The following is a 19,353-nucleotide window of genomic DNA, read 5'->3' on the forward strand; positions in this document are numbered from 1 at the left end:
TCATCTCCTGAGGATAGATCTGTTGGAACATAATTGCACAGTAACCCCTACTTGTTAAAATGACATTACAAGTAAGAAAAAGTAGAAGAATGAAAATTGCATTTGATAGAATCAAGACAAATAAAGCTTCATATGGTGACTAAAATAACAACTTACAAGGAGAAGACAAATCCGGCATATAATCACATAATGCGGATCGTTCTATTATATTACCACAGTCTACATGTCGTTATTTATACTGGTCAAAATCCTTTCTTTTCTATAAATAGATCAACAGATAATTTGTACTTTTAAATATTGTTTTCCTTTTAGGGAAACATTTTTTATCATTTCATAGTTACTTTTAAAGTCTTACTTTGAACCGACTTTTATACTGTGTTATAGCGGTTTTATATTTAAAAATAGACAGAGAATTGGTATAATCCTAGTTTTTTTTTTAAATTGCTGTAAATGTTAGCTTCTATTGAAACTTAAAGCCATTTCTCATGTAGTCCAAATGGTCTATGTATAGCTAATGCAATTTCAATTACTTGAGTAGATATTGGTTAATTTTTAGTACATTCCTCAAATAACACGTCTTTGTTAAATCTTTCATTGCAATACAAATTAAAACCAGATCTCAATGGATTTGCCCAGATCAATTTTCACACAAGTTGTTGGTACAGTGTGTTGGCATTTGACGTCCCACAGCAGCAATTATGCATGCACGATATTGAATCATATTACAAATAATAAATCATGGTTTAAGCTATTTCAGAATCACCAAATACTGTCAGAAAAGATCAAATGCTTTGGTTTTAGCTAATTAGATATGACAAAATCATTGAAATGTAAAAAGCTTGTAATAGAGAAACAGAGGCTCCAATAGTTATGTTGTAGTGAGTCAACTGATTAACAGGAAAATAGAATGAACTAAGATTAATTAATAAACTAAACAAAAACGAATAAGTAAAATACAATAATGTATAGTGCCACATTTATTAGTAACATGATTTGCTCATAATGATTCTCAGAATGGACCGATTAGAGATATAGAAGTCATTGTGATCACAGGGGAGCTACCTAACTTTGTGATCCATCACGGATATATGCTTGTTCTTATTGTCACTCCTTGTTGATAATATATTATCAGTGCTGAATTTATGTTTCAGTACTAGAACTAAATCACTCCATATGAAAACCTTGCTCTTGGGGATCACTGGAAATGTATGGTTTTCATATAACAAAATGTATAGCTGAATTTCACAAAATCCGGTAAGTCAACCAAAGGTTCAATCACTTTGATTCACTCGTTACAGAGCCAGTGTCAGTATGCTTGACACATAGTACCACCATACAGTTAAGGTATATCTATGCTTGCATTTGCAACACAAAACCATTCATTTTAAGGAGAAACTGTCCCTTCAAGTTGCAAACTCAATTAATTCAATGTTGATGCAGAGAGCTCCACCTGAAGCATCTCCTGCATTTCACCCATTCTGGTGTCACTCTAATTACATAAGATTCTAATACCTATTTATGCTCGGTTAACACAAAAGAAAAGAAAGGCGAGGATGCAACACTAAGTATATAGAAATGGAATACTATATTGGTACAATTACCATAAATAAAACTTAACTTTAAATAAATCATAATAAAAGGTCCAACTTGGACTCAACAAAAGAACTAACAACAAAAAAGAAAAACAGTACTATTAGAAATTTATAGAAATACACCTTAAAATATATGTAGCTATAATAACCCACTAATGAAAGTTGTTGACTTTTCTTTTTAACGATCTCTTCATCACCAATCATTGAAATCACAACCTTCGGCGCACTAACAGTCTATTGGTGTATTCAAATATGGCTGATCCAATCAGATTGAAGCATTTTCCTTCTTATATCAGCAATATCGTATGTCCGGTTCCCCTCTGATGAGCTGAATAAGCGAAACGCGCTAGATTCTATTTCACTAAGCAGCTCTCTTATCACTTTGCCAGTATCTGCCAGACAGTGATTAATCTAGTACCTACAACATATTGCTTTGCTAGTGCAATTGTGTTTAAATGCTATATATATATATTTAGCACAGCCATTGATAAGTTCTTTGACATTATGACACAGCGATTTTCACACATTTGTGTGCTCCATTAAGGAATTTACTTAGGTGCCAGTCAACAACTTTCATTAGTGGACTATTATAGCTATGTATATTTTAAGGTGTATTTCTATTAATTTCTAATAGTACTATATTTATTTTTTGTTGTTAGTTCTTTTGTTGAGTACAAGTTGGACCTTGTGTTATGACTTATTAAAAGTTAAGTTTTATTTATGGTAATTGTACCATTATAGTATTCCATTTCTATATACCTAGTGTTGCATCCTCCATTTTCTTTTCTTTTGTGTTATCTCTAATCCACAGGCGTTATCTCCCACCTAGGAGGTCTTGCACTTGCTCCAGTTCTTTACTTTTATTTGCTTTTCTACAAGTCTAATACCTATTTATTCTCAATGCACCCTCAGACTGGTGCTCTTTTGTAGCCGCTAGTAGAGAGTTTATCATTGTTAAGTATAGAGTATACCTGCTTTTGACTTTGACTTCTCCAAACCTGATCTTGGCTTCTCTATTCGTTCTGTTGTCATATGTGTTATCCCTTGAACTCAACCTGTCTTTGATCATTCTGACCTTTGTCTCATACGTTAAGCCTGGCCACCTCTACATTTCTATTATCTGTGCTCAGCTAAATTTGCATGTTGAGATACCCTATGCACCATGGCAAGGATAAAAATAGCAGGCTAAAGCACAAACAGCGATTAAAAAAGGTGTGATGTTACGTAGAGGTGGAAATCGCATAAACAACTAGTTAAGAAAAAAGTTTAGTAAAAATAGAGCTCCTATAGAAAATACCTGTCACGGGTGGCGGTCCGGAGACCGAAACCCATGTATGCCTGAAGATAGTAGGATTCACATTGTGGAAATGAACAATCAGGGTCTGGTGCAGGGTAACCACACACCCCCTGGTGTTAAGCACCAGGGATTGTGAGGCCACATAACAGGGCACTGATGCAGCTTCTGCAGATCCCAGGAGCTAGATATTATTCAGATATATATCCAGCAGTAGAAACAAGGCAAGACTAGAATAGGCACCAATAGAGATAACAAAACTAGAAGAACCCAGAACTGGAGCAGGACATAAAGTAGAACCCAGAACATATACAGAAGACATGAGGGAAACAAGAACAGGACATGGACAGGACAGGACTGTACATGAACTGGGAATACAAGACAAAATAAAGCAAGACAAGAGATACAAGGCAAAACAAGAGGAGAAATAAGTAAGTGTTATATATGTAATAAACATAGACATACATAAATTGCCAAGATGTATGCAGCCCACCACTGTGCCAAGGTACTCCAATTACGGTGGGTTCTAACTGCCTAGGTATGCATGACTAAAAGTACAACAATAAAAATCACACAGTACTTACCTGCAAGGAAAGGGGCAGAGGAATGAGACCACACTAAAACAAAAATGATAAATGACAAAGGAACGGGTGTGGCAACAAAAAACAAACATTTAAAGGAATCCAGGAGACTGGGAATTCCAAGAACGGAATAAAGGAATGAACCCAGAAAACCCAGCATAAAGAAAACCAGATATGGAATAGAAAACCAGAAAAACTAAACAAGAATTGTAAAAAGAGTACTGGATACCAGAAGCCAGAACTGATCCTCAGACAGGAACAGGATGTGACAATACCTTGTGGGAAAATCAGAAATTCTGAATGCCACTCAAACAGATTTAGTGTAGCTCATTGTTATATAAATAAAGAGAAAAACTACTTATACCAGTTTCGTCGTTAGAGGAAATAGTTTGAGGCTGCATTTGATTAAGTTATTTAATAATCATTAATTCAGCCCACACTACTAAAAAAAAAAAAACACTTTGAAGTTGTATTGGAAAGAAAAATATATCTTGATTAGCTTGGGAAATGTAATAGTAATCAGTACTGCATATTAAATCATGGTAATATTGTTAAGTCTAGCCAAGCTGTATGAAATACGGTACAGGTGACCTTGTGACAGGCCTGTGTGTCATAGTCTTACACTTTGGCAGGATTTTAGCATCTGGCCATCAAAAAATAGATATCTGGGAAGAAATACAAACTTTAATTAGAATGGAGATTCAAATCAGAATTGAACAAAGGCAATCAGGATATGCCTTGTTATAATCAATTATTTTGGTAACACTGCGATAATAAAAATAATGTGTATTTTCAGTTTGGCTAGTTTGTAATATCATTTTATGTCTCGTTCCTCCTAGCTGGCAGACAGGGCGTTTAACTAATTTGGGATTTGCTAAGACTAATTCCCTATTTCCTTCTCATATCCAACATCAATTTGCTTGCATGGAAATCCCCTTATTTTTAACGAAGGCCTTTTTTTAGTGCCAGTTTTTACATGTACATTTGAAATATATATGTGTATTTGTCCAGGGTACCTGTTACATTTTACTCTATTGCTATTTTTTATTTTTTTTGTGCTTTGACATGAATGTAAAAATGACAAATACAGAGCTGAGTCCATTGTCTACTTTGTGAACATCATGAGCAAATGATCTGTCCTCAACTAAAAACTGGACATCTGGAAGAGAACATTGTATCACCAAGGCAGGCCCACACTCATGATGGTGTCTTACTAATCAATAAGCAGAGTTTAGTGAGAATGTTTAGAAATGAGGAGAGACATATATCAAATTAGGAAGGCAGCTGTGAAAGATATGGTAGGATGGTAAGTCCTGATTTAGTTCATTCCAGGAGATTTGTGAACTCGAGTGGTTACTGGATGTGTCAACTGAGAATTCTTGTGCTAGAGCAAGATCAAAACAAATATGAATCTTTTTTGGCTTACTGACCATTAATATTGTGGCAATTAACCTACTGTATCAGTTCAAAGATTACTGGGAGATTGATACAGAATGCTTACTATAGAGCTATGAATGTCTTTTCTTGCTGACACTGAATCTATTGGGAAGAAATATTCCTTGCTAAAACTTACAACTGGTGAACATGCCCGATGGTAGTCCCCTATTGGAAAGAGGTTTAGCGGCTATTAGCAGCTATTCTTGAAAGGTATTTTGATGTAGATCCTCGGGTGTTCCTATTGTCTTGCCCTCTAGAGTGTTCACCAAAGAGAGCGCAAAAGTAAAAGTAATTTGATAACAATGGTGGCAAGAAGAGGCCTGGTTACATCTTGGCTACATCTTGAACACCACGGGAAGTTTGAATGAAAATAATAAAAATTATGTTTAATGGACACTTAATGGATCATTAACAGCTTTGGTTTAAAGTACATTACCTTCATTTGAAAAGGTATGGACGCCATAGAAAAAATATACTTCCACCGCCTACTAGTTATGCTTGTCACTACAACATTAATAACACCACAGCAGACTCTTCCATTCCCACCCCACCTCCACTTTTTATGTTATTTTATGTTCTTTTCTCCCCCCCCCATCCAACCTCTCCCTATTTTTCCAAATTTGAATATAATTCCGAGCAAACCATGCCATATTTTAATGTGTTTTATGTGTTTTCACACTGCTTATTCACAAATGGAACAGAAAATAAAGGACAAGTTAATAGTGGGACATATATTTATATGGAAATTAAAAACTATATTATTGTTTTCATTTATGACTTTTGTAACATGGCTGTATAATAGAATAACAAATGCAAACATACAAAATTAAGCCATGCACTCAAACTCCCACTACTCCTGGTGGGCAGCAATGATGATAGTAAACATCAGCCCCAGTACATAGAACAAAACCTGCGCACTATCGCAAATTCCTATGCACTCCACCCAGGAGTAGTGGGAGTTTAAGAGCTGGGCTTAATTTTGTATGTTTGTATTTGATTTTGTATTACACAGCCATGTTACAGTTCTGCTGCCCATTCCATGGATACCTTTTAAAGGGTTAATAAATATGTAGGGGGTTTAGAAAAATACTTACCTAAGTGAGCTTATACTTTAATGGCCATTAGAGTGACACCATAACCTCCAGTTATTTAAATGTGCATACGAATTTGGAATACTATACTAGTAACGTTTTTGTTTTTGTTCTATGTAGTGTTTATGGTGCTTGGTGTAACCTTTGGTGCCCACCCAGAGTAAAGAGCAAAACCGCTTTGACACCTTCCGCTGATTCCTCTAGTAACCTCTACACTACTCTAGTACCCGCTTCTGCTCCAGGAAAAGCTGGATGTCTCTACTGAGCTAATCATGGTCTTATACACTCTCATCACACCACATAATACCCCCACCCATCACCTCTCTTTATTTTTTAACTTAATCCTACCTACTCTGTTTTCATTCCATTTTATTCTCTTGTTTAATTCTCATCATTGGCCCAATAATACTGACCAGAAAAAAACATTACAAGCAGAAAAAAAATGATGTCTGAAAGGTCTCAATATGAAGAATATCTCAGTCACGTTCCTTATATTTCTCTACCTCGTGAGCACTGTAATTTGCATGTGTTGGATTTTTAAAGGCAACTTTTTCATTCTGATTTCCAAGTTTCTCAGTTAGAAGACTTGCATAGTGATGTCCCTTGCCCACTTTTAATCTTTACACTTCATGCCAAAGGATACAAGATGGAGGAAAGGCCCAACACCAAAGATCACTCTCTCCTATGTGATTTTGGCCCATGGTTTAGTTAAGGACAAATTGTCAAGTCCTCTATATTTTAGAAAGTCTGTTAGAATCTCCATAAATATTTTTACATGAAAATCCATTGTGAACAGGGCCGGCGCCACCTGTAAGGCGACCTAGGCAGCCGCCTAGGGCGCCACTTACCAGGGGGCGCCGGATCCCTGTCCCCGCTGCGCCTCCTCATGCTGCGCCGCCTGAGCGCTTTAGCAAGCCCCAGGCGGCGCAGCACTGCTGCACAGAGGGCGGCTGGGTTTGTGACCGGCAGGAGGGAAGCGCAGAGCGCTCCCTTCTGCCCGTCTCTCCATGTAGCGTGGCCGGGCGGCGCGGAACGCGGGACAGGAACCTTTGTTTCCTGTACCCGGCCGCCGGCGGAATTACAGGAAATGCCCACTCAGTGAGCATTTCCTGTCATTCCGCCGGCGGCCGTGTACAGGAAACAAAGGTTCCTGTCCCGCGTTCCGTGCCGCCCGGCCACGCTACATGGGCAGGTGGGGAGGGTAAGGACCACGGAGGGGGGGGTGTTAAGGACCACTAAGGGGGGGGGTGTAAAGGACCACTAAGGGGGGGGGTGTATAAGGACCACTAAGGGGGGGGTATAAGGACCACTAAGGGAGGGGGGTATAAGGACCACTAAGGGGGGGGTATAAGGTAAGGGAGGGGGGGTATAAGGACCACTAAGGGAGGGGGGGGTATAAGGACCACTAAGGGAGGGAGGGGGGGTATAAGGACCACTAAGGGGGGGTATAAGGACCACTGAGGGAGGGAGGGGGGTATAAGGACCACTAAGGGAGGGGGGGTATAAGGACCACTAAGGGTGGGGTGGGGGGGTATAAGGACCACTAAGGGGGTGGGGTGGTATAAGGACCACTAAGGGGGGGTATAAGGACCACTAAGGGGGGGATAAGGACCACTATGGGAGGGGGGGATAAGGACCACTATGGGAGGGGGGATAAGGAGCACTATGGGAGGGAGGGGGGGATAAGGACCACTATGGGAGGGAGGGGGGGATAAAGACCACTATGGGAGGGAGGGGGGATAAGGACCACTATGGGAGGGAGGGGGGGATAAGGACCACTATGGGAGGGAGGGGGGGATAAGGACCACTATGGGAGGGAGGGGGGGATAAGGACCACTATGGGAGGGAGGGGGGATAAGGACCACTATGGGAGGGAGGGGGGGATAAGGACCACTATGGGAGGGAGGGGGGGGATAAGGACCACTATGGGAGGGAGGGGGGGTAAGGACCACTATGGGAGGGAGGGGGGGGTAAGGACCACTATGGGAGGGAGGGGGTAAGGACCACTATGGGAGGGAGGGAGGGGGGTAAGGACCACTATGGGAGGGAGGGGGGGGATAAGGACCACTATGGGAGGGAGGGGGGGGTAAGGACCACTATGGGAGGGAGGGGGGATAAGGACCACTAGGGGAGGGGGGATAAGGACCACTAGGGGAGGGGGGGATAAGGACCACTAGGGGAGGGGGGGGGATAAGGACCACTAGGGGAGGGGGGATAAGGACCACTAGGGGAGGGGGGGATAAGGACCACTATGGGAGGTTGGGGGGGATAAGGACCACTAGGGGAGGGGGGGATAAGGACCACTCGGGGAGGGGGGATAAGGACCACTAAGGGGGGGGGGAAGGACCACCAAAGGGGGGTAAGGAGGGAGGACTACTAAGGAGAGGGGAGGAGGGTGATTACCACTAAGGGGGTGGGGGGAGTAGGGGAAGGTCTACTAAGGGGTTTGGGAGAGGGAGGACCACTAAGGGGTTTGGGAGAGGGAGGACCACTAAGGGGGGAGTGAGAAGACCACCAAGGGGGACTGCAGAGGGACAGGGGGCCAAGGGAGAGCACTAAGTGACAGAAGGGGAGAACACGGAGGGACAGAAGGGAAGGGGAAATCAATAATTGAGGGGAGAGCACTATTAATTTTTTTAAAAAAAAGAAAGCTGTTCCCATCTCAGTCCCTATCCTACCCCACAAACCCTCTCTTTTACACTACACACATACACAATGCATCCCCCCCCACACACACACACAGAAACATACAATGCATTCCTACTCACACACAGACACACCCGAAACACACAATTCATCCCTTACGTTCTCTTACATAATTAATGCACCCCTTACAGACACACACTGCATTCAATTACATACACAGAAACAAACCTTGCACCCCGTACACACACACACACACACACACACACAGAAACATACAATGCATTCCTTACACGCAAACACACACTACATCCCCTATAAACACACTACATCCCTTACACAAATTGCACACATAAAACATCCCCAACTCATGGATGGGCCATGTAGGTGGATTTATGGGTGGGCATTGTAGGCGTATGCCCCCTGGGGGCCCAGACCTTGAGCTGTGTAAGGGGCCCTAAAAAAATGGAGCTGCTTCCTGTTCGTTAATTGTTGTGAGCACTGTTAAAAACAGTCTCCAGAGAGCCTCTTCACCCACCAGACCTGTGGAGCCAGACTGAGCCCATCATCAGCCTCTTGTCCTCATCTGGTGGTAAGTAGGCAATCCAATATATTATTAGTGCCACTAATCTCTAATTTACCTCACATTAAATGGATACTATAGTCACCAGAAGCACTACAGCATAATGTAGTGGTTCTGGTGTCTATAGCCTGTGCCTGTAGGCTTTTTAATGTAAACACACTGTCTTTTCAGATAAAAGACACTTTGTGAAGACTGGCGTTGGCCCATATGGCAGAGCATATGGGCGGGGCATTGTGATGTCACATGGTGGGCAGGACATATGGGGGTGGCGGCAAAATTGTTTTTGCCTAGGGCGGCAAAAATCCTTGCACCGGCCCTGATTGTGAATCCAGCATTTTGCAGTAATATGTCCCTCTTATGGGTCTAGTTCCATTTCAGTGTCCCTCCCTGTCATTGTCCTTCTGGTTCTGCACTACTCAAAAATCAGACCACTGGTGAACCAAACACTAAAAAGCTCTGATCATGAGGGAGCTGTGACAGCAACCAGCACCAAAGGAGATGCAGACTAAAGGCTCCCTTATCGCATTAAGTGGCTGGTCTGAGGAGACCTTTTGATCTTCTCACTGGCCCATGGAGGTACAGAACACTGTCTTTAGAGCTGGTGCCCCAGGCAAATGCCTAATTTGCCCAATTGTAGCTTCAACCCATATATTTACTTTTTGCTTTAGAAAATATATCCAGCTGTTTGATGTGATAAACATCACCAAATTTATATTCCTAATAGACATATTAATCTTTGAATGCTAACAAGGTCAGATGCAGAATTAGAAAATAGCACTGTGATTCATATTACCATCGATTCCCATTAGTTACTTTAGGGAAAGTTTAGAAGAGTTCCATTTGTATCTCTCTATTCAGAATGGATCTTGCAGGTTGTAATTTGTAAACATCTGTTGGATTTATTTGACCACCCAGATTAAAGGTCAAACAAATTATTCAGGATCTCACATACTAAACTGCTAAACTCTCCTTAGAGACTGTCACTAGAGTCTGTTAGACCAATTATTTGGCCATCTTACTACAGAACATAAACTGATATCATGATGCTTTATTTAGCTAAAACCTCGCTGTTATATCGTTGGCATGGACAATGATCAATAATGCAGTGTGTGGCCCAACATAAAACCATATAAAGTCTCTTATGTAATTACAATATGTGTTTTGTTTTGGGCTTATGTAACCCAGTAAAAGCATTTAATTTAAAGCTCTGATATTGGAAACTGCAAACTTTTATGGTGTAAAAGGTGAAAGAGCAAATCAATCCAAATTCTTTTGCAGGAGAGGGACCTTTTCCTTTTTTCTTTTTTTTTTTACACTTTTGTATGTGCTATATTTCTCATGGCCTCATTTGTTAAAGGTGAAAATTATAACACACATATAGTCATGAGTTTGTGATATTGGACCATGGGAACATAAGATCTGAGAGATTAGGTCAACTAATCCAACTTTGTTCAGGATGGTACTGGTTCCAGTGCTCCTCCAGTGGACAAGACAAGTAAAGACCCGGGATTCTGAACTGGGTCCTTGTGGATCTTTACTAGACTGTGTATAGTAGGAGTGTGCTGTTACTTATTCTGTTCTTACTGGCACAAAGGATTCGGTAAAACACAAAAATACTTGTTAAACAGACTGTATTATTTACAAAATTGCAAACTGAGACTGCCTTATGTGAAAGAATTAGAGGGCATGGCTCTAGTATACACATCACATATAGGGAAGAATAATCTGATAAACCTGTGTCAAGAAATTGTTTTTGGAAAGGAAACAGCAATTGTCCTCCCTAAACTATACAGCAATTGTCCTCACACCAGTCCTTCTCAGCAGAGAAACATACTGGATCCATGAGTGGCACAGAATAGTTCCTAATGAAAGGTAAATGTATTCTTCGTCCCTATAGCAGCTATAGCTTGTATTTTTGTTGGGGAAGGAGTTATGTTTGCTAATACTTTTTAACTATGTTGTCACACAGCCAAGCTAGGAGGCACAGTCAGCACATGTATGCCACATTGAGGTGCAATATGACAGTGATCAATCAACTTGTTGTGTATAAAAAGTTTAAAATTTGCCCTGTCTTGATTTACCATCCTGAGGAAAGTTCCTCAATGGAACCGAAACCATGACAAATTGCTTTAAGATGGGAAATAGGAAAATAATGTTTATGAAGTCAGAGTGCAGGTAGCTTGTTTGGAATGTGTGCGTGTGTGTGTGTATGTGTGTGTGTGTGTGTGTGTGTATTTAAAGTATATGTACAGTGCATATGTACAAATGTTTTAAGTTAAACAACACTCTGGAGAATGTATTTAAAATATAAAAAAAATAAAAACATGTTTTATAAGATAATAAAGACATGGCCAAGTGTAACAACAATACAAGAGATTGAATGAAAACAAGAAATTGGTCACATGGAAGTGGGACAAAGTTCAAGGCACCTTTAATAGGATTAGGACTGGAAAATGACAGGCCAACAATGCAGCTAGACAAAGAAATCTGCAGCACAGCTGGACCTGAAGACATGCCTAAATTATCTGATATAGCAGTAGGGAACAAACTAAACAATCTAAAATTCCCACCACAAAATAGATACACGTGGGAATAGAAGCAATGGGAGAAGATTCAGCGCTTGCAGGTTACTGAAAGGTTCAGGAAGGCAGCTTAGTCACCGGTTACGGAGTCTCTCTTATCCGGCACATAAGAGGGAAGATATGAGAACATGTGGGAATGTTTCTACACAAAATTCAAACCTGCCTTTTAAGCTTTTTTCATTCTCACATAAGTACATTTTACTACCTTGCTTTGTTAAAATGTATTATTTTTAGGGTGTATCCCTGAGAGTAGAGGGTAATCCAGATATGGAGGTTATGGACCACGGACCCTTAATAGATATCATCTGCGCCTCACCAAGCAAGTTCATGAAAGGTAATTACCACATAACTATAGTTGCCAGCTCACTGAGAAATATGTTCATGTAATTTGAACGAATAGGGACATTTTTATCAGTGGTGTGACTAAAGAAGGGAGGTTCCTGGTGTAAGAATATTTTTTGACACCCCCTATCACGGGGATGGTCAAAAGGTAGATCCCCATCTGTCGTACAACTCCCACAATGCTTTGTCAAGTGAGGATCTATCAAATCCTTGCAGGGTTGTATTTATGTGTAAGCATGTGTTTGTATAGCGTATGTGTGAATATAAAGGCGTATTCTGTGTAGTGTTGTGTGTTTCTGTGTACTGTTTCCATTTGAAAGCAGTGTGTACGTGTGTGTTTTGTTTGCCTTTGAATGCAGGGGTGTATTTGTGTGTAGTGCTGGCTTTTCAATGCTGAGATGTATGCACATATACATATACAATGCCATACTTACACCCAGATACACAAACACACACTGACACACATCCATATACAGACACACACAGACATGCATGCAGATACCCAGATACACACACACTGACACACATACTAATGCAAACAGTGACACACATGCAGATACACTGACACATAAAGACAAATACACAGACACACATTGACACACATGCAGATACACAGGACACACAGATACACACACTGATGCGCATGCAGATACACAGACAAACACTAATACACACAGATAAACAGACACACACTGGCACAAATGCAAATACACAGGCACACATACAGATACACACACATGAAGATACACAGACACACAGTTACATGCAATGACACTCATACAGATACAAACACGGACATACATGCAGAAACACAGACACACACAGGTACACACTGACACACATGCATATACACAGAAACACTAACACACATACAGACACACACACTGACACCCATGCAAATACACAGATGCACATGCAGAGACACAGAAACACAGAATGACACACATACAGATACAAACATTGACACATATGCAAAATGTACATTTTCAGCCACATACCTCCTGTGCCTCTCTACCATGCGTGACTATGCTAAATTGGAGAAAGTGACTGCATGTCACATCCTCCCAGTGATGCCATCACATGTCATATGCTGCTGAAAGGAACTCAGCACACTAACAGGCTCCTGTAAGACACACCTCTCCTCCATAACCATGTTTGGAAAGCACAGACTTGCTTAAGGTTAAAAGTCCCCAACACTTTATGTTGGCTTTGTCTAAATAATAATCTGTTTTATCTTGCTATTCTAAGATGACCTGTCCAAAGCTGCTGCAATAAATGTTCCTGGCTGCTTCTTTCCTCTCTCCCTGCTGCTGTTGCTGCTCTGAAACAGAGTCTGTCCTTTCTCCCTACTTCCTCTTGCAGGCATTGCTTTCCTTTAGGCTGAATTCAAGCAGGAGAGAGTTTCCTTTGAGAGATCAGCCTTCTAACCTCTGATTATAGAATAATTATAGTATTAGCACATTAAAGGGAAACTATAGGCACCAAAACAACGCTAGGTTAATAAAGCAGTTTTGGTGCATAGGTATGTCACTGCAGGCCCACAGTTCAATTCCCTGTCAATTCCCTTTGTTTATGCAACCTTTGACAGTGACTTACACAGCCTTAATAAAAATTTCCTGTAAAGAGAGATCTAATGATTAAACCTCCTTTATTGCATAGTCTATTTAATTTAGAATTTCTTATCTCCTGCTATGAGCTTTGTGTGTGATTGAAGGAGCTTTGTGTATGATTGAAGTTCAATTAACAGAGCAGGAGATAAACAATTCTAAAGTGCAGACTGTGTGAGTCACAGCCATGGGAGACATGGCTAGCTGCTTAGACAGTAACAAAAGTGATTTAACTCCTACATGGCAGAGAATTAAGCAGTGAGACTGCAGGGACATTATTTATACACTAAAACTGCTTCATTAACCTAAAGTTGACTTGGTGCCTATTGTGTCCCTCTAAGAGCGCAAAATGCATCAGCTAAGGGGCAAGGTTTACAGAGAGGGACAGGATCAAATTACAGGGGTGGACTCTAGTGTTCCACCATCTGAAAACTTCACCAGCTGCTACTGCTGTAAAGTCATTATGAGCAAATGCAAATCTGAATTCATAATGTATTCTTTTTGGTTGAGAATGATTTTTAAAACTGTAGAAATCAGAAACAATGCAGATGCTGCTTTCCCATTTTCTGCTTAAATTATATCAAAATTGACAAGTGAAAGAAGATGCAATATACAAAAAAGAAAATCCGTACAGTCTTTGTGATCTATCATATTAGCATTAGTCATCTAGTGTTGTTTTGCCAGAAAATGACTTCACTGACAGGCCTATAATTGGTTGGAGAAAGTATAATTTTTATGTTGAATTGTTGCATTATTGTTATTATTATTAGTAGTAGTATTCTCAATTTAGTTTCTATTTTTTTATTATTATTTATAGTTAGGAATATCTAGTACATTTATAAGTTTACATTTATTTATAACCCTATTAAAATAAGTTTGCAGATATTCTGGTAGGACCTCATGACCAGTGGCATAGCTAGAGCCTTTGCCACCCGGGGCAGTCCCTGAGCCTCTAAGCCCAGCCTCAACACTAAGGGGCTGCCACACCAGCTGCACTGTGAGTACAGGGAGCAGGGATATGACATGATTCATATCCCCACCCCCTCCACACAGCCTGCAGTATGTGTATTTGTAGTGCTGGTATTGGAATGCACGGGTGTTTTTGTGTGTAGTGTTGGCGTTGGAATTCATGAGTGTATTAGTAAACAGTGTTGGCGCTGGAATGCTGGGATGTATACATTGTGGCTGCATGGCCAGATCCATTGGCCCTAAGTACAGCAACTACCCCCCCACAAATGTTCTGCCCCCTGGCTACACCACTGCTCATGGCATTCTTTCTTCCTTGCATCTCTGATTGTATATAAAATGTTTGACCGCATACGGAATCTGTATATATTTGTGAATGTATAGGGTGAGTATAAGGCAGTATGTGTGTGTGGCCATGTTTAAAATTGTCAGAACAGACTTACCAATCAGGTGAGCTGCAGGAGGAGGCCAGAAGGAATGGATGAACTTTACATACATATTGAAGGGATCCCAAATTCCACCCAAAGCATACAGCTCCACTGACAGGCTATTTTATTGAGTGGAAACTGTTGAAACGGCAATTGTGAAAAAAGTAAGGAGCTTAAGGCAAGCCCCACTTCCACAAAGGGTAAAGCTTGGTGAGCTCCACCTTTTTGTCACAGTTGTCAAGTGTAATAAAAATACATAAGACAAAGTAGTTTACCTTTTAAAAAGAAATAGATCAGAAATGCAAAAAACGATGAACCGAATCGGAAAGAGGAAGAGAAGAGGAAACAGTAGGAGAAAGGAAAGTTTGAGGTTTATTCATTAATCTATGAATTGAGGGGAATTGTCAAGAGAATTGCAGATTTCAGACAATAATCTCGAAGATGAAAAATAGCTGAAGGGAAACTTTTTATAATTCAGCCATTTTGTTTGTAAACAGCTGTATCTTCTCTTTTACTGACTTCTCTTTAATCTCCATTTTGAATATAAAATAACTTGAAGAAATTCGAACTGGAAAGTGATATTGCATGCTGCACTTTTTGGTTCTCTCGCTCACCAAGCTGGGTTAAGGAAGGGTTAATCCTCTCTCTCTGCATCAACAAACATGTTGCAGCCACTACACTCTCTTTGTAAGTGCTGCTAAGATGGAATCTGATTAGAGCCTCTAGAAGTGCTGGAAATGCTGATAAATGTGCTAGAAATCATATAAACAGTGCATCATTGCAATTGTGCTTTGGGCAGTATTAGACATTTAGAAGCCCTGTAGATAGGGTACCAAGCTGATATCATCATTAAGTATCCAGGCTCCATCTTGCCATTACAGGGGCCAATGGGTGCATCAAAGTTACTAATGACATAACGGCAGCTAAATCCAAAGGCCACTACTCTATACTAAATCTTCTTGACCTCTCTGCTGCCTTTGACACTGTTGATATTGTTCTCCTTCTCCAAACTCTTCAATCACTCTGTCTCTGTGACACTGTCCTCTCATGGTTTTCCTCCTATCTCTCCCAACGCTCATTCAGTGTCTCCTTTTCTAATGATACCTCCTCCCTTCATTCTGTCTCGCCTGGAGTCCCCCAAGTCTCTGTCCTTGGTCCCCTTCTATTTTCTCTTTACATTGTCTCTATTGGCAAACTTATCACCTCATTTGGATTACCACCTGTACGCCGATGACACCCAGATATATCTCTCCTCCCTGGACCAACATGTCACTGCTTGCCTTTTTTTCCATCTCTGACTGGATGTCCTCCCACTTTCTAAAACACAATCTCTCTAAAACTGAACTCCTTGTCTTTCCTCCTCCTAATACTGATCCTCCTCTTTCGCTCTCCCTTCAAGCTAGTGGTACCGATATCAGTCCATCCTTGCAGTCACGCTGTCTTGGCGTTATACTTGATTCTGGCCTCCCCTTTGAGTCTCACATCCAGTCTGTTACCAAATCCTGTAGATTCTATCTTAAAAATATAGCCCGCATCCGCCCCTTTCTTACACAAGATACTACCGAGGACCTTGTTCATGCTCTAGTAATCTCTCACATGGATTATTGTAACCCTCTCCAAATTGGTCTTTCCAAAAGCCGTATTGCCCAACTACAGTCTGTAATAAATGCTGCCGCCAGACTGATTTTCCTCTCCAGTTGGTCCTCTCACCCTTCACCCCTCTGTCATTCCTAACATTGGCTTCCTGTATCCTATAGGAGTCAATTCAAAGTACTAATCCATACCTTTAAAGCATTGAATAATTCTAGCCCCTTCCAAATCTCTACAATGATTCATAGGTATGACCCTTCTCGGTCTCTATGCTCTGCCCATTACCTTCTCCTATCCGCTACCAACTCACTCTTGCAGGACTTCTCATGGGCAGCTCCCTTCCAATGGAATAACCTGCCTACCACCATCAGACTCTTCCCTAGTCTTCAATCTTTTAAGAAGTTCCTTAAAATCTATCTCTTTAGGAAAGTTTATAGCATCCCAGAGTAACCTCTACCTCACATACCTGTCTCTTGCTCTCTCCTAAAGGGCAGCACTCTATTCTCTCCTACAGCTCTGCTTCACTCCCATCTTATTTGATTGCTATCTCCTGTCCTATTGTGTTTTTTACCCCACTTCCTATAGACTGTAAGCTTGTTTGAGCAGGGCCCTCTTCAACCTATTGTTCCTGTAAGTTTTTTTTAATTTTCCTATTTATAGTTAAATCCACCCTCTCTTAATATTGTAAAGTGCTATGTAATCTGTTGGCGCTATATGAATGCTAATAATATAATAATAATAATAATAATAATAATAATAATAATATACTTTCAGCATTTAATTTCAAATGAATAGCAATCTGTCCAAATTTTGGATGATTGGTGGGTCATCCAAATTCCATAAAAATGGAGCACCATATGAATATATCACAAAACTTTATGAAAAATAACTATTGACCCATTAATCAAACCATTGGACAAGTGGAGTATTTACAGTTTTAGCTACCCTGATATACTCCCCTCATATACTTTAACACCCTCACTTATTTGTGTGTATACAAGTAGCCATTCACCTACCTACTCACTCCTATACATGCATACACACACTCACTCTCCTATTGAACTTAAAATCACAAGATTAATGACAAAATCTATAGTTATGCACAATTTTAAGTTGCTAACACTTTATGACTTAGACAGCACTAAAATCAGTAAAACAGATGGTGAATTTTGGATTTTGATTTTGCTGAACTCGCAGAATACCAGTTTCAATCAGTGGGATTTTCCACATTTTTCCACATTTCTGTTTGCTAAATTAACCAACAAGTTTGCATGCATTTAAATACATGATTGCTATTGATCAATAGTAAAATATGTTTTTGTATTTAAGAGATTATTTTAAACAAGTTAGTAGTATAAATCGCCTGTGCTAATAGACAATTTTACATGTATCCTATATAGGAATCTATGACCTTAATAAAAGGTAATCAAAATAGATCTTCACAATGCAACCTCTGTTTTGTTTCTGAATTATTCTTTGTTAACCTACTGAAAAATAGAACAGTGTGTGTATGTAAAACACGATAAGAGCACAAATACAAATAGTGGTATAGAGTAGGATGCATCTACTTTGGACATATTCGATACCGAATGTATTCATGAAATATAGGATAAAGATGGCAGACAGGAACCAAACGGTTTGTATTACTTCATTGGTTTTATTTTATTCTTTTTCACATATTCTGCAAATATATGTAATTGGAACCAAACACGCATATAGCATGTTATATGAGCAGTATATGAAATAAACCACCTGCTTTTTGAACATAGTATTCCAAAGTCAATTCAGTTCCAAGTTTATTAGACAAGGCATCTTTACCGCACTCAAGGGGACCAAAACAAATTGCACAGTGTTTTGTTTCAGGCCTTTGTTTTGTTTTTTCTAAAATACCAAAAGAGCGCTAGATTAGAATAATTTTATAAACCTCATAGATATGATGTTGCATTCATTTCTCAAGAGGACGCATTTTTTTTCTGTCATTCTGTGGTGCCAAAATATCTTATTTAATAATGACACAAACAAATGTTTTGTTCAGTTGACAGTTGGCAATTTTGTTACCATTTGTACTATTCCACATGCCATAGTGTAGTCTATGGCATAGTGACAAGTCTTGTGTTTATAACATTTAAACAAATGCAATACATTATTACGGTACTGGTTGGCCTATAATCACAATGAGACAAATATTATCAAGAAATGTAGATTATGTTGCATTCACTGCATGTGGATGCTGGGTGGGAAGACATAGTTACTTAATAAAGTCTACAACCCTTTTTGGTTTAATATAAATATTTCTGCATAGCAAGAAGCACGATTGCAGTTCTTTACTCTCACCATTTGGGGATGGTGTTTGTGCTTTCCTCGTTCTTGGGTTCTCAACCAGAAGCTTTGAAGTCTAGGGGCTGTTCCTACAGCTGCAATTATTTGGACAGGATTGTTGAATGTCCTCCCTGGAATCTGTTGAAGCCATCTTAGAGTTTGGGGGTCACAGCTCTGAGTGCTTCTATTACCACTGAGGCTACCACTACCCTCACTTAACACATCATATCTAGAGCCTCTTTCTGCCTTTGTTATTAGTCCACCTTCTTATGTTCATTTTTCTTTTTTTTTTCCAATG

Source organism: Pelobates fuscus, chromosome 4 (assembly GCF_036172605.1).
Source record: "Pelobates fuscus isolate aPelFus1 chromosome 4, aPelFus1.pri, whole genome shotgun sequence".
In the NCBI taxonomy this organism is placed as follows: Eukaryota; Metazoa; Chordata; class Amphibia; order Anura; family Pelobatidae; genus Pelobates; species Pelobates fuscus.